This window comes from Rutidosis leptorrhynchoides, chromosome 9 (assembly GCF_046630445.1).
Source record: "Rutidosis leptorrhynchoides isolate AG116_Rl617_1_P2 chromosome 9, CSIRO_AGI_Rlap_v1, whole genome shotgun sequence".
NCBI classification, from domain to species: domain Eukaryota; kingdom Viridiplantae; phylum Streptophyta; class Magnoliopsida; order Asterales; family Asteraceae; genus Rutidosis; species Rutidosis leptorrhynchoides.
The window spans coordinates 371,239,165-371,249,927 of NC_092341.1; positions in this window are offsets into that span (position 1 = coordinate 371,239,165).

The following is a 10,763-nucleotide window of genomic DNA, read 5'->3' on the forward strand; positions in this document are numbered from 1 at the left end:
CTAATAAATTAATTTTACATACACTTCATCCCTAAAATACCCTTCTAATAACTTCAATTGAATTTAATAGAAAAATATGGGACGGGATACCAAATACTAAATACCTAATGGAAACCTAATCCCTTTAATTTTCTCAATTCATCTTCTTCATCCATTATTATTTAATCTTCTTCATCCATTATCATCTTCAATTTCATCTCAATTTGGCCAGTACCTGTTGAATCCTTTAATTGTAATGAACAAGTAATGTAACGACCCCAAATCCGTTTACCAAAAACAAAGCACATTTTTTTTATATAAGTTAGGTCCCATTAAAACGTACTCAACACCGTTTTAACCAAAAACATAATATCGTAATGATACGTTTTCAATTAACGTCAATCATAATTCAGTTGATCATATCTTTTAATCCGTTCATCGAAACTATTCGATATCTAAATGAAAAGTTATTGATTTTTTGCCAGCTTTCCGAAAACATGCATATCATATACCTTTTATCAGTAATATATGTATTTACTTCGTGATTCATCATAACTGTTTAATGACGAAATTTAGCATACGAGCATGTATAAATATATATACTCGAGCACTAGACATGGATACACAATTAATATATAAAAGATAAAATATGAGTGCTTACGTATCAATATTGAGATTCAATATTGTAGGAAAGTACGTAGACGTAACAGAGGTGATACACACTAGGTTTGATTTGCAAACAATACCCATGAATATTACCCATAACCTCCATAGCTATAACCCATAATTTCCTTAGCTTTATCCCCCTCGAAAACCCATTTCAAAAGTGACCCGCTCATGGCTTCGTCGTAATATTTTATGTATATTCTAATAATAATAATAAGATTAATAATAATAATATTAATCCTAATAATATTAATAATAATAATAATAATAATTTTATTAATAATAATATAAATAATAAAATAATTAATAATAATTACGAAGTAATATAGTAATACAGATAGATAGATGAATGATATGTAACTGAGCCAGAATTCGAGCTTTTTACAGAACCTTTTCTGAAAAAGTACCCCATGCGATCGCATGGGATTTGTGCTTCAAGGCCATGCGATCGCATGGCACCCTGGGATAGCTCACAAATTTTTAACTTCTTGTTTGTTGACATAATTTTATATTATATATAATATATTTAATTTATATAATTAATTATATATTATATTAAATTCACATGCATAGTTGACTTGTGATTTTTGTTCTGATAAGTCGTACGTCATCACTCGACTTATGTCCCAATTTTGGTTTTTCAAATGTCCTTTCGTACGCTGAGAAAACTTGCATTTTACGTTTCGTGTCACGTACCTTTGTCAAAATATAGCCTTAAATTATCCCTAAACTATACCACTCAAAGTATATCTTAAACTTTCGAGTATTTTGGTCATTTACTTCTATAAATCATCGTCTCGCTATTCGTTAATATATATATAATAACAATTCGTTTTTATGACCAAGTTAATATTATATTTTATCGTATTATTAAATATATATTTTCAATATTAATAAACACGTTTTAAAATACATATCGCAAGTTATTCATATATCTAATTCCAACAGTTAATATTCCTTATTATTGTATGTGTCCAAATTACGTTATTTAAATAAACACTTTACCATTTATTCCGAATACCGTTAAGAATGAATGATTTCCCAAATCAACGTGGACCTCACAACAGAGACCCTTAATAATATCATAATCCTTAATGGACTCATTAAATATCTTTTAATTCAATCGTTTGGCATAATCTTTTAATTCCGTAGTTGAATATATCAATCAGATAATCAAACCAATAAGTTTAATGCACAGTATGATTTACTTAACATTTTGTTCTGTTTTCAAGTTATAGTATATGTACCTATTTACATATAATTGTTCGCGAATCGTTGAGAACAATCGAAGGGTAATTGAATAATTCAAAATTTTGAGATTCAACCTCATAGACTTTGCTTATCGTGTCGGAAACGTTAAAGATTAAGTTTAAATTTGGTCAGAAATTTCCAGGTCATCACATTACCTCCCCTTTAAAGAAATTTCGACCCAAAATTTGAGTGAGGTCGTCATGGCTAACAATAAAAATGTTTTCATGACGAATATGAGTTGATAAATAGAATTTTATCACTGTTGAATAATATGGATAAAACAATCCAATTACTCGAAGCGTATGAGAGAAATTATCGTAAGAGAGTGAAATGAAGGAATAGAGATTCGTCTTAATTTTTGACGTAGTAACGATTGATTTTCCGGAATTTAAGGAATAGAAAATCTTCATATTCTAAAAAAGATTTGATTCTTCGGGAATTAAGGAGATTAAGATCTTCTTTAATTAAATGCGTAATCTACCTCGATTGCTATGTCTGATATTTCACTATAAATTGACCTCTTCCGTTTCATTTATTTTCACCACTCCTATAAGCTTCTTCCTTATTTCATACTTCCTAATAGATTGTGAAAATTCTTAATCCAGTTCTGATTCTTGATATTTTCTTGGCTATCGTATCCTTCATTCTTCTTTTTCATCTGCCACCAGAGGAAGTTATTTTCTTCTACTATTACCTTGGGGTTATAGTGTTTTTCATTCTCCCGTGTCTTTATATTGCTATACGCATCGATATACACGGTTTGTAATTTTCGGGGTTGTTATCGGGCTTTATATTTTCCATTATATTTTGGAGCTTCATGCTTTCATTTTCTCTTCCCGACCTTAAGTCAAGAGAATAATGGTCCAGAATTTGTAGGTATGAAGCTTCGGATGAACATAATTAATGTTCTGAAAAGGTAATCGTAATGACACGATCTTGATTTGTCAAATTACCAGAATACCTCGAAAAAGACCGAATCATTAAGAAAATATTTTCTTGATATTTTTAGAGATTATATAGAATGAAAGAGTTATATAACATGGTTCATGATTAGGGTATGATCTGTGAACCTTTATCACGTTTCATTAGAAACTCAGCATGACTTACTGTAATATAATCACGTTGATCAAGTGTCACTATATTATACTAACTCATGCTTCAGCTCCCAACACCACTTCAAAAATATTCATATTTTAAACTCGAAGGTTTCAGAATTTAGAAACTAAAATAGTTTCTTTTATGATGTTACACAGATATCGCAAGGAGAAAATTGATTTCGATAAGAATGATTATGAAATTATCTCCAGAAATATGGAAGATATTTATAATGAAAGATACGATGATATCTTAGAATTTCTAATATCAGAGGATGATGAAGAATATTGTCCGCAAGGGTTTAGATTCAGAAGCAAGGTATTAGTTAATGGCTTCAGCAGATACTGAATCATTTGGATTCTTTGAAGGCAGGTTTATTCTTTGTGATTTGTCCACAGCCTCCTTCATACTTTGCTCAATCCGTTTTTCAGTACCAAACTTTCTCTTTTTCTGTGCTTTTCCAACACACTACTCTTTATCATCAAACTTTTGACTGTTAAGGTCATTTACAGTTTTTGCTGCTTCATCAACATTTTTCCAATTTCGGAGAACTAGTTTCGTAGTTTGGGATGTTTTTCAGAAACTTCACATTTGGAGTATGTAAGTCTAGAAGATAGACATTATATGTATATATATATATAACTGTTGGCGTAGAATTGCTGCGAAATTCGAAATACTGATTGCTAATTCCCGATAGTTGGTATGGCAATTACCGTTACAAGATGTGGATGAGTACATGATAGGGTTTCAATGAACAATTATAATGGTTTTCGGAGAGACTTTAAGTCACAGATTAATGAATTTGCAGGTACATTTACTGTTAATGTGGTGGAACATGAAAGGTTCCCCAGTAACAAACACGTATATGCCAAAGTTATAAGTCTGAAAGGTCGTCGTTGACTGGTTGAACGGTTGATAATACTGGATACTTTGAAAAGGAATTACAAGGTTATTTTCAGTAAAAACAATGCTAATGGATCTTGCACAGATTTAAAGTCAAAGTATAGCTTTGAAAGATGTAGAGATCTAAGAATGATGTCACCGGTTCAGAGTTATGACTTGGATTCTGATCCATCAATATCAGAATATGTAATTGAATTTGTATGGAAACGATTGTATATCGTTGTGAGCATTGTTAATAATTTTTGAATCAAAGTTGAAGAATGTACAGTGTAACATATTAATTGCGAACTTATATATTTCCCGGGTATTACCTACCCGTTAAAGATTTCACAATTAATACTTTGTACAAAAGAATTTTTATTACCGTCTTTATGAAAATATATGTATGTATATTTTCTTCAGATGTAACACAGATTTGATAAGTTAATATTATATTAAGCTCATTTGATTTTTGACTTGAATGAATAATCTCTAAAACATTAAGGATTACATAATCTTCGCGGAGTATTTCACTAATGAAATCAATACTTCATTATTTATTCTTATTCCTCGGTGAAGGATGTTAATGCTCGTGGAATTTTTGTAAACCTTACAAGGCACAGATGATGTTTTCTAGAAAGTTTCGAGTACATCGAAAATGAAAATGTAAAATCAATTATGTAATTGAATAATACACTTGGTTTATTAGGAAATGGAATTCATTGAGTTGAAACGGAGATTGTAGTTAATGATTGTTAAGTCATTAATGAAGGATGTATAGCATATTAGTAACATGAACTAACCGAGTAGTACCTACCAGTTATGATTCACATGTAATAGCTTAGTACGAAAAGATTTATTTTGTTTTCAAATTTCACATATATATATATATATATATATATATATATATATATATATATATATATATATATATATATATATATATATATATATATAAAATATACTTATAATTTCTTCAGGGAAAATAAGTTAATACTTCATAACTCGTTGATACAATATACGTGTTGTTGATTTGTGATGATGTTGGTGATTATGAAATTGACGGAACTTGTAGTGCTACAGGTTTTGTCGGTGTTGGTGATACTGATGATACTGTTGATGCTGCTGGTAAAACAAGTCTAGCTTGTAAATCGTGCACCATTTCGGTCAAGGTTTCTACTCTTCCTTCTATCATTTCGGTCCACTCATCTGATTTACGGTTACGGCTGGAATAGATTATCTCTAAGATTTTAGAGATTACATAATCGCCGCAGAATATTTCTCCAATGAAATTATGAATCAATACTCATCGGTTATTGTTATTGGTACTCCTTGGTATCTATGGTACGTATGACATTGATGTTCGAGGTACATGTTGTGATGTTGAGGCTTGCGGTGCGGATGTTGTTGGTGGTGGTAATGGTACTGTTGGTGTTGTTGTCGGTGGTACTGTTGATGCCGGTGATGCTGCTGGTGCTTGTAACCTTTGCACCATATTCTCCAAAGCCACTACCCGAGCGCGAAGCTCGTTGACTTCTTCTACTATACTGGGATGATTGGCTGTTCGGACAAGCGGATGAATAAGATTTAGAATATTGGATATTACGTAGTCGTTGCGAGTTGTCTGGAAATGAGGGCGAAAATGGTGTTACGAACAGGTTCGCCGGTAAGTGCTTCAGGTTCTTCGCCAAGAGGTGAATGTGGTGGATGGAAGGGATTGCCTTCTTCTTGTCTCCAATGATTAAGTAGATTACGAACCCATCCCCAATTCATCCAGAATAGATGATGGCTAATTGGTTGATCCATTCCGGTTACACTGTCTTCGGAATTCAGGTGAATATCCATATTGGAATAGCTGTCAGAGTTTAAGGAATTTGAACTAGATACGAGATCCATCTTGTATAATTAGGGAGATGATTTTTGATATGAATTAGATTATTGAATTTAGTTTGGTATTCTTCAATACATAATTTACATTTGTATATATAATACCAAATTCCATAAATCACGGAGAAATTTTCGGAAGATGTCAGGAAAAGTTTACAGTAACAGATATGCTAAGATATGAATTTTGTCTATACACTATTCATGCAATCAATGCAGTAAAACGTGTCTAGACTAGGAATGATAAATAGGTAATTTTCGACAAAAAAAATGATAAGCAAAACTTTTGACATGCAGACACAGTCGAAGTCCAGACTTACGAATGTATCCTAACAACTATCAGTTAGACACACTAATGCAAGACCTGGTTCACTAAGACCAACGCTCTGATACCAACTGTGACGATCGCTCCAAATCCATATGGACGAACACGTCATTCATTGATTTCATTGCGAGGTATTTGACCTCTATATGATACGTTTTGTAGACATTGCATTCTTTTAAAAAAGCATACCATAAATGAATATTTAAATCAAAGGTTTTCGACATCTGATGATTTCTATATATAGACAATCACCGTAAATAATAGTTTACAATAATACTTCTGTTGACAATGCAGTCAAAATAAGATACATGGTGATGATTTGGTGAATGCAACGTTTCCTTAAAAAAAATGTCATGTAAGACTCCATGCACATAGTTTGTCTAACACATAAGCAAACAGTGGAAGATTTCTAGGAAACCTGAGAATAAACATGCTAACAAGTGTCAACGCAAAAGTTGGTGAGTTCATAGTTTTATAGTTTCATATAATCTGTATATAAAGGTGGATCACAAGATTTCAGTTGTTTCGTCCAGAAACGTTTATCAAAATATTCTACAAGATTGAGCACCCTGGTAACTAAACTTTAACGTTATAATAAGTACCCTTGTTTTAACATACATGCAACTAACATGTACAATACACGCAAACCAACGTGTACTAAACTCAAATAGCATACGTCTGTTTTATAGTTCAGGCTAGGGTTTCTATACCTGGAACAGACGGGGATGTCAAGCCCTATGGATCCATATACAACTACTCGCACCCACCAGTTCTTATAACTGGCAGTTACTAGTTACCAAAGCTAAGGGATTTGCGGTTCAAACTCGGTGTAGAATTTAGTATGTACTTGTATCCATTGCGTTTAAAATAAAGTGCATGTATTCTCAGCCCAAAAATATATATTGCAAAAGCAATTAAAAAGGGAGCAAATGAAACTCACCTTAGCAGCATATAAAGTCGTTCACCAAAATGTGACCGAAACTCAGATTACCAAATAACCGTAGATCTCAACCTAGAGAACATATGTTGGTCAATAAATGTCTATCAAGCTAAGTCTGGTCATAGTGTTTCACAATCCTAATGCTCGAGATCGACATACAAAAGTTATCTAAAGTCGTTTCAAAAAGTCAATTTTGACAATAGTTTAACAAAACGAGACATACCTTATATAAGGAGTCATTTACTCGGTTGGTAATATTCAAAAATCCATTTTATCAATCTCGTAAACAAGTTGTTTAAATCTTAATTACAGATTCAAAAGCAATTTCAATTAACGTCAATCATAATTCAGTTGATCATATCTCTTAATCCGTTCATCGAAACTATTCGATATCTAAATGAAAAGTCATTGATTTTTCGCTAGCTTTCCAAAAACATGCATATCATATACCTTTTACCAGTAATATATGTATTTAATGCGTGATTCATCATAAACTGTTTAACGACAAAATTTAGCATACAAGCATGTATAAATATATATACTCGAGCTCTAGACATGGATACACAATTAATATATAAAAGATAAAATATGAGTGCTTACGTATCAATATTGAGATTCAATATTGTAGGAAAGTACGTAGATGTAACGGAGATGATAAACACTAGGTTTGATTCATAAATATACCCCCGAAGATTACCCATAACCTCCTTGGCAATAACCCATAATTTCCTTATCTCTATCCCGCTCGAAAACCATTTTGAAAGTGACACGCTCATAACCTCGTCGTAGTATTTTATGTATAATACTAATTAATAATATTAATAATAATAAGATTAATAATAATATTAATCTTAATAATAATAATAATAATAATAATAATAATAATAATAATAATAATAATAATTTATATAATATATATATATATATATATGAGAGAAGAGGTCGAGAGATAGATTGAGTAAAAAAAAATGGCAGAAACGATCGAGCTTTATAATGTGGCCTGATATCAGACCCCATGCGATCGCATGGGGAATGTGAGGGAATTCCATACGATCGCATGGATCCCTTTTCCAGCTCACATTGTTTTGATTTCTTCCTCGTCGACATAATATTATAATATAAATATAATAAATAATTTATATAATTAATTATATATTATATTAAATTCATGTGCATAGACTTGTAATTTTCGTCCCGATAAGTCGTACGTTGTCACTCGACTTCTGTCCCGGTTCCGGTTTTTCGAACGTCCTTTCGTATACTGAGAAAACTTGCATTTTACGTTTTGGGATACGTACCTTTGTCAAAATATAGCCTTAAATTATCCCTAAACTATATCACTCGAAATATAATTTATACATTTGAGTGTTTTGGTCATTTACTTCTATAAATCAACGTCTCGCTATTTGTTAAAATACATTTTAAAATAGTGTTTTACTGTAGCTTTTCGGGTACTGTAGCAATTCAAAAATACTGTAGCAAATTTGTGTTTTACTGGTTCATCTTAAACGTTTTAGTTAACTTATCTAAATATCAAACAGATAATCAAACCAATAAGGTTAATGCACAATATCATTTTCATAACACTTTGTTACGTTTTCAAGTTATAGCATATGTATCTATTTACATATAATTGTTCGCGAATCGTTGAGAACAATCGAAGGGTAATTGAATAGTTCAAAATTTTGAGATTCAACTTCATAGACTTTGCTTATCGTGTCAAAAATGTTAATCATACAAAGATTAAGTTTAAATTTGATCAGAAATTTCTGGGTCATCACAGTTGGTGTTGTTGTCGGTGGTACTGTTGATGCCGGTGATGCTGCTGGTGCTTGTAACCTTTGCACCATATTCTCTAAAGCCACTACCCGAGTGCGAAGCTCGTTGACTTCTTCTACTACACTGGATGATTGGCGGTTTGGACGAGTGGATGAATAAGATCCAGAATTTGAGATAGTATATTATTGTGACGAGATACTCTGGAAATGAGAGAGAAAATGGTGCCTCGAACAGGTTCGCCGGTAAGTGCTTCAGGTTCTTCGCCAAGAGGGCAATGTGGTGGATGGATGAGATCACCTTCTTCTTGTCTCCAATGATTAAGTAGACTACGAACCCATCCCCAATTCATCCAGAATAGATGATGGCTAATTGGTTGATCCATTCCGCTTACACTGTCTTCGGAATTCAGGTGAATATCCATATCGGAATAGCTGTCAGAGTTTAAGGAATTTGAACTAGATACGGGATCCATCTTGTATAATTAGGGAGATGATTTTTGATATGAATTAGATTATAGAATTTAGTTTGGTATTCTTCAATACATAATTTACATATGTATATATAATACCAAAATTTCATAAATCACGGAGAAATTTTTGGAAGATGTCAGGAAAAGTTTACAGTAACAGATATGCTAAGATATGAATTTTTGTCTATACACTATTTATGCAATAAATGCAGGAAAACGTGTCTAGACTTAAGAATGATAAGCATGTAATTTCTGACAAGAAATGATAAGCAAAACTTTTAACATGCAGACACGGTCGAAGTCCAGACTTACTAATGCATCTTAACAACTATCAGTTAGACACACTCATGCAAGACCTGGTTCGCTAGGACCAACGCTCTGATACAAACTATGACGATCGCTCCAAATCCATATGGATGAACACGTCATTCATCGATTTCATTGCGAGGTATTTGACCTCTATATGATACGTTTTCTAAACATTGCATTCTTTTGAAAAGGCACACCATAAATGAATATTTAAATCAAAGGTTTCGACATCTGATAATTTCTACATATAGACAATCACCGTAAATAATAGTTCACAATAGTACTTCCATTGACAATGCAGTCAAAATAAGATACATGGTGATGATTTGGTGAATGCAACGTTTCCTTGATAAATATGCCATGTAATACACTGTGACGATCGCTCCAAATCCATATAGACGAACACATCATTCATCGATTTCATTGCGAGGTATTTGACCTCTATATGATACGTTTTGTAAACATTGCATTCTTTTGAAAAGGCACACCATAAATGAATATTTAAATCAAAGGTTTTCGACATCTGATGATTTCTACATATAGACAATCACCGTAAATAATAGTTCACAATAGTACTTTCATTGACAATGCAGTCAAAATAAGATACATGGTGATGATTTGGTGAATACAACGTTTTCTTGATAAATATGCCATGTAATACTCCATGCACACAACTTGTCTAACATATAAGCAAACAACAGAAGACTTCTAGAAACCTGAGAATAAACATGCTAACAAGTGTCAACCCAAAGGTTGGTGAGTTCATAGTTTTAGTGTTTCGCATAATCTGTATATAAAGGTGGATCACAAGATTTCAGTTGTTTCAACCAGAAACGTTTATCAAAATATTCTACAAGATTGAGCACCCTGGTAACTAAACTTTAACGTATATCTAATAAGTACCCCTGTTTTAACATACATGCAACCAACATGTACAATACAAGCAAACCAACGTGCACTAAACTCAAATAGCATACGTCTGTTTTATAGTTCAGGCTAGGGTTTCTATACCTGGAACAGACGGGGATGTCAAGCCCTATGGATCCATATATAACTACTCGCGCCCACCAATTCTTATAACTGGCAGTTACTAGTTACCAAAGCTAAGGGATTTTCGGTTCAAACTCGGTGTAGAATTTAGTATGTACTTGTATCCATTGCGTTTAAAATAAAGTGCATGTATT